Genomic DNA, 17032 nt, shown 5'->3' on the forward strand with positions numbered 1-17032 from the left:
GCCTAAATATATGCCAATGGACTGTTGCAGTGGTGGCTGACGTGAAGCCTCATTCTCTGCTATGACATGCAGACTAATTCTCTGCTGACATGAAGACAGATTCTCTGTTACGGGACCTCCCTCCTCTGCCTGGGTGCTGGGCCTAAATATATGCCAATGGACTGTTGCAGTGGTGGCTGACGTGAAGCCTCATTCTCTGCTATGACATGCAGACTGATTCTCTGCTGACATGAAGACAGATTCTCTGTTACGGGACCTCTCTCCTCTGCCTGTGTGTGTGCTGGGCCTAAATATATGCCAATGGACTGTTGCAGTGGTGGCTGACGTGAAGCCTCATTCTCTGCTATGACATGCAGACTGATTCTCTGCTGACATGAAGCCAGATTCTCTGTTACGGGACCTCTCTCCTCTGCCTGTGTGTGTGCTGGGCCTAAATATATGCCAATGGACTGTTGCAGTGGTGGCTGACGTGAAGCCTCATTCTCTGCTATGACATGCAGACTGATTCTCTGCTGACATGAAGCCAGATTCTCTGTTACGGGACCTCTCTCCTCTGCCTGTGTGTGTGCTGGGCCTAAATATATGCCAATGGACTGTTGCAGTGGTGGCTGACGTGAAGCCTCATTCTCTGCTATGACATGCAGACTAATTCTCTGCTGACATGAAGACAGATTCTCTGTTACGGGACCTCTCTCCTCTGCCTGTGTGTGTGCTGGGCCTAAATATATGCCAATGGACTGTTGCAGTGGTGGCTGACGTGAAGCCTCATTCTCTGCTATGACATGCAGACTGATTCTCTGCTGACATGAAGCCAGATTCTCTGTTACGGGACCTCTCTCCTCTGCCTGTGTGTGTGCTGGGCCTAAATATATGCCAATGGACTGTTGCAGTGGTGGCTGACGTGAAGCCTCATTCTCTGCTATGACATGCAGACTGATTCTCTGCTGACATGAAGCCAGATTCTCTGTTACGGGACCTCTCTCCTCTGCCTGGGGCTAAATATATGACAATGGACTGTTACAGTGGTGGCTGACGTGAAGCCTGATTCTCTGCTATGACATGCAGACTGATTCTCTGCTGACATGAAGCCAGATCCTCTGTTACGGGACCTCTCTCCTCTGCCTGGGTGCTGGGCCTAAATTTATGAAAATGGACTCTTACAGTGGTGGGTGACGTGAAGCCTGATTCTCTGCTATGACATGAAGACTGATTCTCTGCTGACATGAAGCCAGATTGTCTGTTACGGGACCTCTCTCCTCTGCCTGGGTGCCGGGGCCTAAATATCTGAGAATGGACTGTTCCAGTGGTGGGTGACGGGAAGCCAGATTCTCTGCTATGGAACCTCTCTCCAATTGATTTTGGTTATTTTTTATTTATTTAATTTTTATTTTAATTCATTTCCCTATCCACATTTGTTTGCAGGGGATTTACCTACATGTTGCTGCCTTTTGCAGCCCTCTAGCTCTTTCCTGGGCTGTTTTACAGCCTTTTTAGTGCCGAAAAGTTCGGGTCCCCTTTGACTTCAATGGGGTTCGGGTTCGGGACGAAGTTCGGATCGGGTTCGGATCCCGAACCCGAACATTTCCGGGATGTTCGGCCGAACTTCTCGAACCCGAACATCCAGGTGTTCGCTCAACTCTAAAGACAAGTTATTGGAGGAGTAATTCTGTAGAACATTATAAGATTGTAAGCTGTTTTGCTGCACTGCAGGCTAGCACACACCACGCAGATAATAAGGGTAATAATGACAGGTAAGGTGTGGCAGTTTACTTCTGCCTGCCTGTAGGTAAATTAAAGCACTTTCCTCCTGCATCCATCGGAGGGCACCATGCTGTGTAACACAAAGGTCTCAGCCTTCAGGGCTGGGTGTATGTAAATTTATTGTATGTTTCCAGCATTTGTGGTTGTGTTTATTGCCACGTTTAAGTAAAATTCTGTTTTTAGTAAAAGCTGGTGTTGGAGTTGCTTTCCTCGTTTGTGACTTCACTGTATCCTGGGGAGCCCACCCTGGTACACGGCTTCACCATCACCATCTCCTCAGGCAGAGAGTCCCATAGTCTCACTGCTCTTACCGTAAATAATCCTCTTCTATGTTTGTGTACAAACCTTCTTTCCTCCAGAAGAAGAGTATGTCCCCTCGTCACAGTCACAGTCCTGGGGATGAATAGATGATGGGAGAGATCTCTGTACTAACCCCTGATATATTTATACATAGTTATTAGATCTCCCCTCAATTGTCCTTTTTCTAAACTGAATAACCGTAATTTTGATAATCTTTCTGAGTACTGTAGTTCACCCATTCCAGTTTTTACTTTAGTTGCCCTGATTTGAACCCTCATCAGAATATGGAGACACTAAAACAGTATTTTCTTTGTTTCAAAAATGCTGTTAAAATTTTAATAAATAAAAAAGTGTTAAAGATGTGAATTTTATTCAATATTTTTTTTTAAATCTAGGACTGTAATGAGTTAACTTTTTCTTTTCCAAGTGCCTTCCTCCCACACCTCTCTCTTTGTCTCAAGCTGGAGAAGGGAGAGGGGGGCAAAGAGCTGTGCTGTGAGAAGTGTCTGATTTCTCATCTTTCTACAGGTGTCCCATAGAGTGTGGTGGAATGCGTAAGCCAATCATATGGCTTGATGATATATATATATACAGGGAGTGCAGAATTATTAGGCAAATGAGTATTTTGACCACATCATCCTCTTTATGCATGTTGTCTTACTCCAAGCTGTATAGGCTTGAAAGCCTACTACCAATTAAGCATATTAGGTAATGTGCATCTCTGTAATGAGAAGGGGTGTGGTCTAATGACATCAACACCCTATATCAGGTGTGCATAATTATTAGGCAACTTCCTTTCCTTTGGCAAAATGGGTCAAAAGAAGGACTTGACAGGCTCAGAAAAGTCAAAAATAGTGAGATATCTTGCAGAGGGATGCAGCACTCTTAAAATTGCAAAGCTTCTGAAGCGTGATCATCGAACAATCAAGCGTTTCATTCAAAATAGTCAACAGGGTCGCAAGAAGCGTGTGGAAAAACCAAGGCGCAAAATAACTGCCCATGAACTGAGAAAAGTCAAGAGTGCAGCTGCCAAGATGTCACTTGCCACCAGTTTGGCCATATTTCAGAGCTGCAACATCACTGGAGTGCCCAAAAGCACAAGGTGTGCAATACTCAGAGACATGGCCAAGGTAAGAAAGGCTGAAAGACGACCACCACTGAACAAGACACACAAGCTGAAACGTCAAGACTGGGCCAAGAAATATCTCAAGACAGATTTTTCTAAGGTTTTATGGACTGATGAAATGAGAGTGAGTCTTGATGGGCCAGATGGATGGCCCCGTGGCTGGATTGGTAAAGGGCAGAGAGCTCCAGTCCGACTCAGACGCCAGCAAGGTGGAGGTGGAGTACTGGTTTGGGCTGGTATCATCAAAGATGAGCTTGTGGGGCCTTTTCGGGTTGAGGATGGAGTCAAGCTCAACTCCCAGTCCTACTGCCAGTTTCTGGAAGACACCTTCTTCAAGCAGTGGTACAGGAAGAAGTCTGCATCCTTCAAGAAAAACATGATTTTCATGCAGGACAATGCTCCATCACACACGTCCAAGTACTCCACAGCGTGGCTGGCAAGAAAGGGTATAAAAGAAGAAAATCTAATGACATGGCCTCCTTGTTCACCTGATCTGAACCCCATTGAGAACCTGTGGTCCATCATCAAATGTGAGATTTACAAGGAGGGAAAACAGTACACCTCTCTGAACAGTGTCTGGGAGGCTGTGGTTGCTGCTGCACGCAATGTTGATGGTGAACAGATCAAAACACTGACAGAATCCATGGATGGCAGGCTTTTGAGTGTCCTTGCAAAGAAAGGTGGCTATATTGGTCACTGATTTGTTTTTGTTTTGTTTTTGAATGTCAGAAATGTATATTTGTGAATGTTGAGATGTTATATTGGTTTCACTGGGAAAAATAAATAATTGAAATGGGTATATATTTGTTTTTTGTTAAGTTGCCTAATAATTATGCACAGTAATAGTCACCTGCACACACATATATCTCCCTAAAATAGCTAAAACTAAAAACAAACTAAAATCTACTTCCAAAAATATTCAGCTTTGATATTAATGAGTTTTTTGGGTTCATTGAGAACATGGTTGTTGTTCAATAATAAAATTAATCCTCAAAAATACAACTTGCCTAATAATTCTGCACTCCCTGTATTATTCACTGCCTATAGAGAAGCACCTCTTTGAAGTGTGACATATGACGTATGCAGTATTATTGTTAGATTGTCCGCCATTACAAAATGGCGAACACCTAGATGTTTACATTAGTTCACATTCCAAAGTGGTACTCACTGCGCAGATGTTGAAGTGTTATCTCTGTTTCTCTTATCACTTTTCCCTTTTTGACCAATGAAACAATGTTTTAGCCTCAGAGAGGACTGCCCTCTTCTGAAGATGTATATACGGCTTACCCCATGTAATAAAGTTAGAAAGTTAGAGATTGCTTTGACCAACTTCTGTGTCAGTGTCCAGTCTCTCAACCACGCGTGGATATTAACCCCCTGAGGGTACATTGATTTGGAACACCAGAGAGTATCTTAAATGCCCTAATTTAGGGCGGTTTCATCAAAAGTATACATATTTGGTATCGCCACATCCGTAATCATCTGCTGTATAAAAATATCACATGACTTAACCCCTCAGATGAACACCGTAAAAAAAACGGTGTCAAAAAAGCAATTTTTTGTCACCTAACATTACAAAAAGTGTAATACCAAGCAACCAAAAAGTCATACACACTCCAATAAAACCGTCATCTCATTCCACAAAAAAATTAGATCCTACATAAGACAGTCACCTAAAAATAAAAAATAAACTATGGCTTTCAGAATAAAGACACAATTTTTATTTTTTTTTCAAAAATACTAAAAGAAACAGCCAAAAATTCTTTGGTATTGTCGCGTCCATAACAACCTGCTCTATTCAAATAGCACATGGTCTAACCTGTCAGATGAACGTTGTAAATACCCCAAAAATTAAAATGGTGCCAAAACAGATATTTTTTGTTACCTTGCCTCACAAAAAGTGTAATATAGAGCAACCAAAAATCATATGTACCCTAAAGTAGTACCAAAAAACTGCTACCTTATCCCGTAGTTTACAAAATGGGATCATTTTTTGGAGTTTCTACTCTAGGGGTGCATCAGGGGGTCTTCAAGTGTGACATGACACTTCAAAAACCATATGGCATTCATTTCCTTATGCGCCCTGTTGTGTGCCCGTACAGCAGTTTACAATCACAAATGGGGTATTTCTGTAATCTACAGAATCAGAACAATAAATATTGAGTTTTCTTTGGCTATTAACCCTTGCTTTGTTACTTAAAAAAATGGATAAAAATGAGAAAATATGCCAAATGTTTTTCCTTTAATTCTTGTAGAGCAAATAAAGGGTGAGCAAAGTTTATAAAATCAGCTTTGAAAACCTTGAGGTGTGTGGTTTCTAAAATGGGGTCATTTCAAGGTGGTTTCTATTATGTAAGCCTCACAAATGTACTTCAGACCTGATCTGGTCCTTAAAATGTGGGTTTTGGAAATGTTGAAAAAAATCGATATTTGCTTTTAAACTTCAAAGCATTTTAACGTCCTAAAAAAATAAAATGGCATTCACAAAATGATCCAAACATGGAGTAGATAAATGTGGAAAGTAAAGTAATAACTATTTTTGGAGTTATTACTATTTATTATAAAAGTAGAGAAATTGAAATGTGCAAATTTGCTAATTTTTCAAAATTTTTGTTAAATTTGGGAATTTTTTTATAAATAAAATGTAAAATTTTTGGATTAAATTTTACCACGGTCATTAAGTACAATATGTGACGAGAAAACAATCTCAGAATTGCCTGGATAAATAAAAGCATTTAAAAGTTATTACCACATAAATTGACACAGGTCAGATTTGCTAAAAATTTCCTAATCCTAAAGGTGTAAAAACTAGATTGTTCTTGAAGGGGTTAAATCTTGTGTGAAAATTTGATTAAGTTTTAAGTTTTAATTTATAATTTCTGCAGAAAAATAGAAAATTCGGAACATTCACAAACTTTCCAGCATCACTGTAGAAGCTGTAACTGCCAATCTCTAAAATCAATTAGTTTTGCTGCAAAAATTCACTGTGATGACCTAGCCTAATTAGGAAAATAAAATACTATTCGCCTTGTCAATAATATATATGGCTGTACAGTCAAATATTGTCAACAATTATTGGTCACAGTTACACTGTGGGATCAAGAGGAATGGTACCACCCCATTTGGAGTCTGAATAATTGAGTCATTAAAAAGTTAGCATATCAGTGCTTAATTGATTGTTAAAGTATTTCTAAACTTATAATGGTATGAGCACACGAGTTGTGTATTTGCCCTTACATTAACCTATTTATGTTTGTGGAGGGAAGAGGAGGGAAGTGGATAAAGATTAATTTTCTCAGATATTTTATAAAGTTGTTTTTTTTGTTTTTGTTTTTATTCACCATGACGATTGATTTATGAAAGGTTTAATTTATAAAAGTATAGTAACCATTTAACCTTTATTTTTACAGGGCATGCTGTCAAGTGGCTTAGCTTTGGATTTATCAAACCATAGAATCTTTTTTAAAGTCTTTGCCAAACTGTAGCTCACATCAACTTCATCAGGCACTGCGTAGCATCTTGTCCACCTGTCTTTTTACAAGTGAAGCATTTTTAAGTGTATCTTACAATTTGCATATTTACTTTAAATTATTTATAATTTTCAATCTAATTATCTAGCTACACTTTACTTCAAGCAATAATTGTTCTACTAAGTTACTGTTATTGCCTTATTAGTGAGTTCTTTCGTTGTGCTCTGTTGTCACGGTAGGCAAGATAATGGAAGGAAACAGGAAACGGCAAAGCAAATGAAACAATTGACTAGGCCCCAAAAGCTAGGGAAAAAGGGGGTCACCTCCTAGCAATCCCTAAAAGACTTTCCCTACGCTTCTATGCCCATGTGCATATCTCTATGGTAGATATGCACATGCCCACGTACCTAAGCTAAAACACACTGGACCAAACCCTCAGCAGTAGGGAAAAGGGAAAGAGACTACCAGCTCCTTCAACCACCGAAGTAGCTAGCGTCACTCTAGGGGACTAGTAAAAACAGACACAGACGGTAAAAGGGAAAAGGACTTTTCTCTAGATGAGTTGAAGCAGACAATCCACCAAAACTTCCAGAACACAAACAAGTTAGAACTATAACCCGCAAAGGCTATAGGGAGAGAGAGGAATAAATAGCCTCCCCAATGACCAAACGAACCACACCTGATAGGAGGTGGGATTCTGTTCAAACCCAAAACAAAACAAACTGTTATATTGAGTCACGTGCAGCAACTCTGACAGATTGTCTCAGAACACCCACAGGGCAGGGCATAACTGTGACCTCCGGACACCCAGGCCCAACTTTATCCGGGTGAGCCTGTCACGCCCATGTTCATGGTCATGACTCCTTGGGAGCCGCATGCAGTTGCTCGCGGTCTGGGTGTTGTGTCAACCGCAGCTGGGGGCACTTAGTTGTCTGCCTCAAGTGCGGTTGCCGCAGACAACAGGTATGCATGCAGTTGCCTTTGGTTGTGTGGGTGTTTGTATGCACTTTCTATGTCTGGTGTGCACGGGGTTTATGTATGTGTGCACTGTGACACTTCCCTTTGCCTGTGGCTGCCCGTGGCAACGTGTTGTATTGTTTACATGTGTTGACAGTGTCTCGGCCTTCTGGCCGGCTCCCAGGACACGGTTGCCACGCATGTCGTTGGTAACAGCTGCAGTGTGATAGTTGTTTGTGCACTTCCCCTTTTAGTGGCTTCACTACCCTGTTTGGTGATGGAAGGGTTAACTCCCTTTCCACAGTGTGCCTGTGTGGGTGTGGCCACTTTGGGCTATAAAGCCTCTGTGGAGACCTGAAGCTGGGGGGTTCTTCAGCCATGGTTTGCTGGAGACATCCTCCTGCTTATTCTCCATCTCTCCAGTGAGGGACACCCTTGTGGTCATAACTCTTGTTTGATGTTATGAAGATGTGTTTGTGTTATGCTTGTTAATTGCATCTTATGGTCCTGGGTTCCTGTGTGAGGTGTGATGTGTGTTGTGTGCTGTGTCCCTTGTAGTGGACAGCAGCACTTGCACATGGGTTACAGGCTTAGTGTCTGTGGCAGGTGAGTGTTGTGTTTGTGGCATGTACCTGCCATTGCCATAAGTTGTATATGTTCCCCCTCCTTTTGCAGCTTGGCCACTTTAGACTCTGGTTTCTCCGCGTCCAGGAGGAACAGGTAGTCTACCCAGCTCCTAGCTCAGGGACCTGCGGCGGATTAGTAGGGATCCGAGGTTCCGGAGCATGAGCCCTCCTACCATCAAGGTTGGCTCATGCAGCTAGGAGTTAGGGTCAGATTAGGGAAGCTCTAGGAGGTGACCTGCTCCCTAATTCTGTCTCCCTGGTCGAGCAGCGACTACCATCATCTGGCATCGCACGGCTGAGGGTTTTCCCCATCCTCAGCCATGACAGTGCCCTGTGAAAGGCATTAACAAGGCGGCTAGCGTTAACATCGGTAGCCGGAATCCACATTCTTTCCTCGGGATCCCCTCCAATGCACCAGTACTGAAGGGAACCCCGAAGAACACGTGAGTTGAGAATGCTGGAGATCTGAAACTCCTGATTACCATCAACCAAAACACGAGGTGGAGGCAAAGGAGATGGTTCCGCAGGTTCCACATATTTCTTCAACAAGGACCGGTGAAACACATTATGGATCTTCCATGCCTGCGGAAGTTTCAGATGAAACGCCACCGAATTGACAATGGCTGAGATTTTGTAAGGGCCAATAAATCTTGGACCCAATTTCCAAGATGATACCTTCAGCTTAATGTTTTTAGTGGACAACCACACCAAATCACCCACTCACAGGTCCGGGCCAGTCATACGTCTCTTGTCAGCCATCCGTTTATATCTTTCACCCAATTTTTTCAAATTAACTTGAATCTTCCGCCAGATAGATGACAAAGAGGAAGAGAATCTCTCCTCTTCTGGTATCCCAGAAGATTAGGTCCCAGAAAAAGTACCAAACTGAGGGAGAAAAACATATGCGCCCAAAAATGGTGACTTATCAGTTGACTCCTGCCTACGGTTGTTCAAGGCAAGCTCAGCTAAAGACAAGAACGAGAACCACTCATCCTGATTCTCAGCGACAAAAAACATCAAATAGGTCTCCAGGTTTTGGTTAGTGCACTCAGTTTGACCATTCGACTGAGGATGGAAAGTCGAAGAGAAAGACAACTGAATACCCAGATGAGAACAAAACCAGATCAAATGGAATGCCATGCAATTTCACAATGTTATCAATAAAAACCTGAGCGAGAGTTTTCGCATTGGGCAGACCTGATAATGGTACAAAGTGAGCCATCTTGCTGAAGCAGTCGACTACCACCAAAATCACAGTTTTCCCAGAGGCAAATCTGTAATGAAGTCCATGGGCAAATGTGTTCAAGGATGAGAAGAGATGGACAAAGGAAGAAGGGATCCTGATGGACGAGTGTGTGCCACCTTCGTGCGTGCACAGGTCTCACATCTGCTACATAACTCTCAACACTTTTATGCAACCCAGGCCACTAGAATCTCCAGTAAATAAGATCTACAGTGGATCTACTTCCAGGATGTCCCGCAAGGACAGTATCATGATGCTCCTTGAACACTTTGTATCGCAGTTCAGAAGGAACAAGCAACTTCCCTGGAGGACAAGAATCAGGAGCCTTCGCTTGAGCCCCCAACACTTCCATCTCAAGCTCGGGGAAAAGAGCGGAAACCACCACCCCATCAGCCAAAATCGGAGCAGGTTCCTCCAACCCCTGCCCCCCCCCCCCCTGAACACAATTGTCTCTCATGATGGCGATCATAAAAGACCATATGGATGGAGATCCCTTTAACTGGGTATACCTGGGATCCTTGGCATCTGTCCGTACTTTTAAAACGGTGGCTCGGTAATAGCCTTCCAGTTTTACCGGACCACTCTGGTCATTCCATAGGGCCTGGCCAGAGTTACTGCAGTTTAACTTTAGCATCATTATACTGGTTCGTATGTAATCTGTGGACACATCTCCCTGAAGATAACTGGATTCCCTAGTGATAATTATCTGGGAATCCCTTAACATACAATAAGCTTTTACCAGAATGGGTCTGTCAAAAATATGTCCTTACCCTCAGCCCATCTTGGCTATCCTTGGTACAGAACACCGTGGTAGTATTGGCTTCCACTTGCTTGTAAGGATGCAAGTGAGGGTCCCTAGACACCCATCTTAAAGATCTCATAGGAGTAGGGTCAGAGTCACGAAAATGTCTGAATTCCTTGAGGCAGAGGGCATGTAAATCATGTTGTATGGCAGACACATTCTCCACAGGGGTATAATGTTGAATTGCACCTTGGGCAAAACTCTCCCTCTGGAAACCATATAGACACCACTGTCCTGGAGTAAAGGAAAAGTTCTCGTATGGTTCCAGGATTTTGCCCTCCAAACATTCCACCATTAAAAGGCCAGGTTTACCAATAGATATGTTGGCCATATCATTATTAACTCCCAGGCCCTTTCCGAAGAGATTGAGCCTGCCATCATCATGCTTACCACCAGTGTCACAAGCTGGAGATGTGCCATGTTCAGAGGATTTTTATATCTTTTCTGGTTAGTCGTAACCTTGGTGAGTCTCCCTGCCGTTATCTGTCAATTCAATGTAAATGTAATCAGTTTCATGGATCCACCATCGAGCCACCAAACTCCCCCCCCCCCAGTCACCCAACTCTAAGAGAGTTCACGTTATTGAGTTGGGGAGGCTCGGGTGGCCTTGGCCTGGTCGATATGGATCCACAAAACTCCCTGCCGTCTACGTGACTTTTTCTTAGACGTCATCGGCCTTTGCACCTTCAGCATTGTGTCACCCCCCCCCCCCCCGCCCCCCCGGAAAGCTATGTGGCAATGCATCCGCTTTGGCGTTTTTAATCCCAGGGCGATAGATGACCACAAAATTGAACCTGGTGAAAAAACAATGACCATCTAGCGTGACTAGGATTTAAATGCTTTGCAGATTGCAGGTAGGCCAGATTCTTAAGGTCAGTAAATACCGTAATCGAATAGGTAGCCCCTTCTAGCCAATGGCACCACTCTTCAAAGGCCAATTTGATGGCCAACAGCTCTCTATTCCCAACATCATAATATCTCTCGACGGCCGAGAGTTTCTTGGAGAAAAAAGCTCACAGGCGCCATTTGCTAGGAGAGGGACCCTGCAACAAGACTGCTCTGACTCCCACTTCTGACATGTTAACTTCCACAATGAGGGGTTGAGACACATCAGGTTGCATCAGAATAGGCACAGAAGTAAAACATTTCTTAATAGCAGAAAAAGCCTTTGATGCCTAATCTGACCAGACAGAGAAGTCAGCGACCTTCCTAGGTGGAATAATTCAGGATGAACTTTCTGTAGTAATTAGTAAATCCTAAAAACTGCATCAAGGCTTTCTGATTCTCTGGTCGATCCCATTCCAGTACCACATGGACGTTTTCGAGGTCCATACCAAAACCGGAGGCAGAAAGCAAGTACCCCAAAAATGGCAGCTCCTGAACAGCAAACACATTTTTCCAACTTAGCATACAACTTATTCTCCCGAAGGATCAATAACACTTGTCTCAAATGATCCTGATGTTTTTTTATATCGGGAGAGTAAATTAGTATGTCATCGAGGTAAATAACCACGAACCTCCCCACCAAATAATGATAAAGCGCTGAAAGACTGCTGGAGCATTAGTTAAACCAAAGGGCATGAATAGGTTCTCGAAGTGACCCTTGGGGGTATTGAAGGCCGTTTTCCACTCATCTCCTTCCCTGATTCTGATCAGATTATAAGCTCCTCTTAAATCCAACTTAGAAAACACCTTACCACCAACAATCTGATCAAAAAGATCCTAAATCAAGGGAAGGGTATATGGCTCACGGACTGTAATGAGATTCAGTTCCCGGAAATCTAGGCACGGTCTAAGGGATCCGTCCTTCTTCTTTATGAAAAAAAAAAGCCAGCGGCCATAGGAGACTTAGATTGTCTAATATGTCCCTTTGCCAAACTCTCGGCAATGTACTCACGCATAGCTACTCTTTCGGGTTGAGAAAGATTATATAACCGAGATTTTGGCAATTTAGCTCCGGGGTTAAGATTGACCGGACAATCATACTCCCAGTGAGGGGGCAACTCCTGAGCTCCGCCCTTCGAGAATAAGTCCGAAAAATCGGAAAGAAACTGAGGCAACACCTTAGTGATCACCCCAAAATAGAGGCACTAAGACAGTTGTCCATACAAAATTCACTCCAATTTCTGATTTGTCTTGTTTGCTAGTCAATGGTAGTGTTATGTTTTATCAACCATGGTAAACTCAAAACCATAGGAGCAGGCAAACCTTTCATAACAAAACAAGAAATTAACTCAACATGAGAATCACCCACCTTCAAATGAATATCCTGAACAATATAAGCTAGGCATTTTTGCGAGAGGGGGGCGGAATCTTTAGCAAACACAGGTATCTCTTTGCTTAATGTGGTAGTTTTAAAACCATGACTCTGAACAAACTGAAAATCAATAAGATTAACCCCTGCGCCACTGTCAACAAATACCTTTAACTCAAAATTTCCAGAGTCTAGCGCCACCAAGGCTGGCAGGAGGAATCCGGTACTGCAGGTAGGATGTAAAAATGCCTGCTGTGGCTCCCATATCACACTACCAAGGGTAAGGGAGTTTTTTTTTTTTTTTTGAAGGGATCCCCTATTTGTTTATCATTACCACTTCGAGGTTTAAAAAAAGGGCACACATTAACGGAATTACCCTCTTTACCACAGAAGAAACACAATCTATTCAGCTTCCTAAAATTCCTATTACCAGAGTAAGAAGTAACCTGACCCAATTGCATAGGCTCTTCTCCAGCCCCTAATTCAGGTGTCAAAGTACCCCGAGGGACAGGAGGGACTGATTCCCCACCAGGCAGCACCCCCTGCCCGAAGGGAATCTTGCATCTCTCCCTAAGACACCTATCAAGCCGTACAGCCAAAGACATGGCCGCCTCCAAGGAATCAGGTTTTTCATGAAATGCAAGGGCATCTTTTAATCTCTCAGATAGCCCCTGACAGAACTGACTACGGAGTGCAGGATCATTGCACTCCGAGTAAGTCGCCCATCTTCTAAATTCAGCACAATACGACTCAGCAGTACGTTCTCCCTGGCACAAGCTGTGCAACTTAGATTCAGCCATGGAGACCCGGTCAGGGTCATCATAAATCAGACCCAGGGCTCAAAAAAATTCATACAGCGACCGGAGGGACTAAGAACCGGTCGGCAGAGAAAAAGCCCAGGACTGAGCGTCACCTTTTTACAGAAAAATAATAATCCCAACTCTCTGGTTTTCGTCCCCAGATGAAATCGGACACAGACGAAAATACAATTTACAGGACTCCCTGAACCGGACAAAGTTATGACTTCCCCCGGAAAACCTATCAGGGAGAGTGACCTTAGGTTCAAGGCAGACCTGGTTTCCTCTGGCGGCACCAGACGTCAAAGTACTCTGACACTGTGCAATTGAATTGCAGGAGGTCAGCTACCTCCAAAGACAATCCCTGCATGCGATCAACCAAAGCATCAATAATCTCCATTTTTCAAAAAATGACGGTAGGGCTGCTCGGATGCTCGGGCCAGAAACAGTGGGATGGTTGGGTGCTCTACCGAGCACCTGAGCACAATGGAACTCAATGGGAGAACCCGAGCATTAAACCAGGCACCACCTGCTCTAAAGAGGGGAGGGTGCCTGGTTCATAGGAAAAGGTCAGAAATTTATGGAAACACCACCAAAATGGTCCGGGAACAGCATGGGGAGGATGTCTGGATGCATCTTGGACTCCCAGGTTGCTGCTGGGAACGATGTTGTCCGAGTACTGCGCTGTGCCGGCATACATACATAATTCCTCTGGGTAGCCATCTTATATGCCTCTGGCCTATGTAAAAAAACAGTGAACTCTCATCTTCCTGAAGCCTGGGTTACCTATGATATAGATGGACACTTTTATTACCACTACTCTTTGAGGCCAGCTATAAAAAGGTCATAAAGGCTATACCAGGCCCAGCTCATCCTGTCCTGTAAGATAAGATCAGCTCGCTGTCAAGCCTGGCTGGAGCGTGACGTCATTAATTTCCAGGTCTGGTTTGAGGAGAGCTAATAGCCCTTAATTAGCTCTGGGCATAAAACCAGTCCACTTTCATATTTCATTTATGAATCAACTTATGCCCTTTCTGACCCCAGATCCAGGCTCTACAGAGTATTGTGGTTAATTGGGTATCAAATATGACTAGAGGATGTGATTCTGTAGCTGACCTATGGGTGGTAGAAGAACTACAGGTCCCAGCATTACCGTGTGTGGTCTCATTCTGTAGGTAAATAAATAAGGATCGCAAATATGTATTCTGTATAAAAATATGCCGATGTATCAAGGAGATACGGGCTTAAGTATAATCCTCATTGTAGGAACTGAACTTTGATGGGGTCATAAAACACTTGGAGGCCAATCCCTAGGCTTCACAGTGACTCTGATGCCATTGGCTGACAGGAGTAAGTCTCCTGCCCATGGGAGAGTTCATAAAAATCCATGCACAAGGACAGATGAGAGAGACCCATGGAACATCACCAGACACTTAATTGGACATTGACGGCATATCCCTGTATCAGAAGAACTTTGAGGGTCTCCCCTGATACATACTGAAAAGGGGTTTGCAAGGATTCAGAAAGGACATATGAACGACCATCTGAAACCCTCCAGAGAAACTAAGTATTCTTTCATCTTTTTCCCTTTCATTTGAACTGTCGTGATTATTTATATTGTTATTATTATTCTGTAGATTTATAGTCATTTTCATTAGACTTGTATGCACTGCTTTTTACCTCTTATTCAAAATTATAAAATCTAAGTGGCCAAGTCTTCCATATTCTAAGCTGCTGAACAACGTACCTTGCCTTTGAAGAGACGTTACCAGGTAGTTAGTTAAATTGCATTTAGGAATTGTAGCTGGGGGTGATTGACTGCGGTTGGTCAGTAAGTGATATCCGGTTCATCCACTGATCTGTGTGATAGTGAATGACCCGGATAGTCGGCTCGTGGACCGGGAACCCACGTGGTGGCAGTTACCGAAGTGTAGTGGGGGGGGGTGTTAGCCGAATGGTAATACCCCGGTCACGTGAGGTCTCTGTGTGTGCGCAGACTCCGTCACAGACCACTACGTCACAGCTGTGGGATCCAGAGCGATCGGATCCATAGTTCGTGACATGCGCCACTTTTACAGACTAACAATAATACGCACCAAACTGAAGATAATATCGATTTTAGAGGAAAAATTGGTAGGAAACATTCTTTCCTGTATATTTATTTGTATATAAAGTGCAAGTGCTGCCAAAAATTACAAGGAAGAGGCACTCCGATACAACCTGTATATCACATGAAGTAGGGCCTCATTCACATTGTGGTACAATTGTTAAGGTAGTGGGACTCCTACACTCATAAAGCCTATGCACTAAGTAAAAGGGCTGCCAAAAATTACAAGGAACCGGCACTGCAATACGCCATTTGTTACACATAAAGGAGGGCATCATACACAGCCTTTAAAAATTATGATTGATGGCCTGCTGGTGACACTCAAAAACATTTGGAGAAAGGGCCTGCTGATCTGACCATCTAAAACATTATGGGTGAGGGCCTGCTGCCGCTTTGTTGACTCTAGATACCCTGGGCCCAATTGCACGTCCCCGCAACGATGACGATCCACAACTTTCGATGTTATTTTCAGAGAGAACCACGGTGACCATGGGTAACAGGGAATCAGGGTTTGATTCCGGAGAGAGAGCCTGAGAAACAGCTACAACTACCACTTCCAACCAAGGAAGCATGCGTGTAAATTACCTATTAGGTATAATTAGGCGAGGGGCTGCGGGTGAGCTGACCCTCTAAAAGATTGTAGGTGAGGGCCTGCAGTTGAGCTGACACTCTAAAACATTATGGTTGAGGGCCTGCTGCTGAGCTGACCATTAAAAAAAATTATGGGAGAGTGCCTGCTGCTTAGCTAACCATTGAAAAAAATATGTGTGTTAAAAGCAGGCCAGAATGTGACTCTTTTCGGAACTGTGGCCATGATTAAGAGGGACGGCCAGGGGGCAATCCGGCGGCGTTATTCCCATGACCCACCAAGCAGCTTCGGGGTAACCAAAGTCTTTGGGTTTCGGGGGGAGTATGGTTGCAAAGCTGAAAGTTAAAGGAATTTAAGAAGGGCACCACCAGGAGTGGAGGCTACGCCTTAATTTGACTCAACATGGGAAAACCTCACCTGGCCCGGACATGGAAAGGATTGACAGATTGATAACTTTTTCTCGATTCTGTGGGTGGTGGTGCATGGATGTTCTTAGTTGGTGGAGGGATTTTCCCGGTTTATTCTGATAACGAACTAGACTCCTCCGTGATAACTAGTTACGCGACCCCCGGCGGTAAGGATTGTGTTGACAAGACTCTTGGATAGTGAGACTGGACTTGTAGGTAAGGGCCTGCTGGTGAGCTGACCCTGTAAAATATTGTAGGTGAGGGCATGCTGGTGAGTTGACCCTGTAAAAAATTGTATGTGAGGTCCTTCAGGTGAGCTGACCCTGTAAAAGATTATATGCGAGGGTGTGCTGGAGAGCTGACCCTCTACAAAATTATATGCAAGGGCCTACTGACCCTGTAAAACATTGTAGTTGAGGGCCTGCTGGTGAGCTGACCCTCTAAAAACGTATATTTGAGGGCCTCCAGCTGAGATGACCCTGTAAAACATTATATGCAAGGGAATTATATGCGAAGAATAAGCATGTTGATATGATGGAAGAGTAGAATGAGGATGATAAAAGGAAGATTCAATCATATACCCTTATTTGTGG

This window comes from Bufo gargarizans, chromosome 5 (genome assembly GCF_014858855.1).
Source record: "Bufo gargarizans isolate SCDJY-AF-19 chromosome 5, ASM1485885v1, whole genome shotgun sequence".
NCBI lineage: Eukaryota > Metazoa > Chordata > Amphibia > Anura > Bufonidae > Bufo > Bufo gargarizans.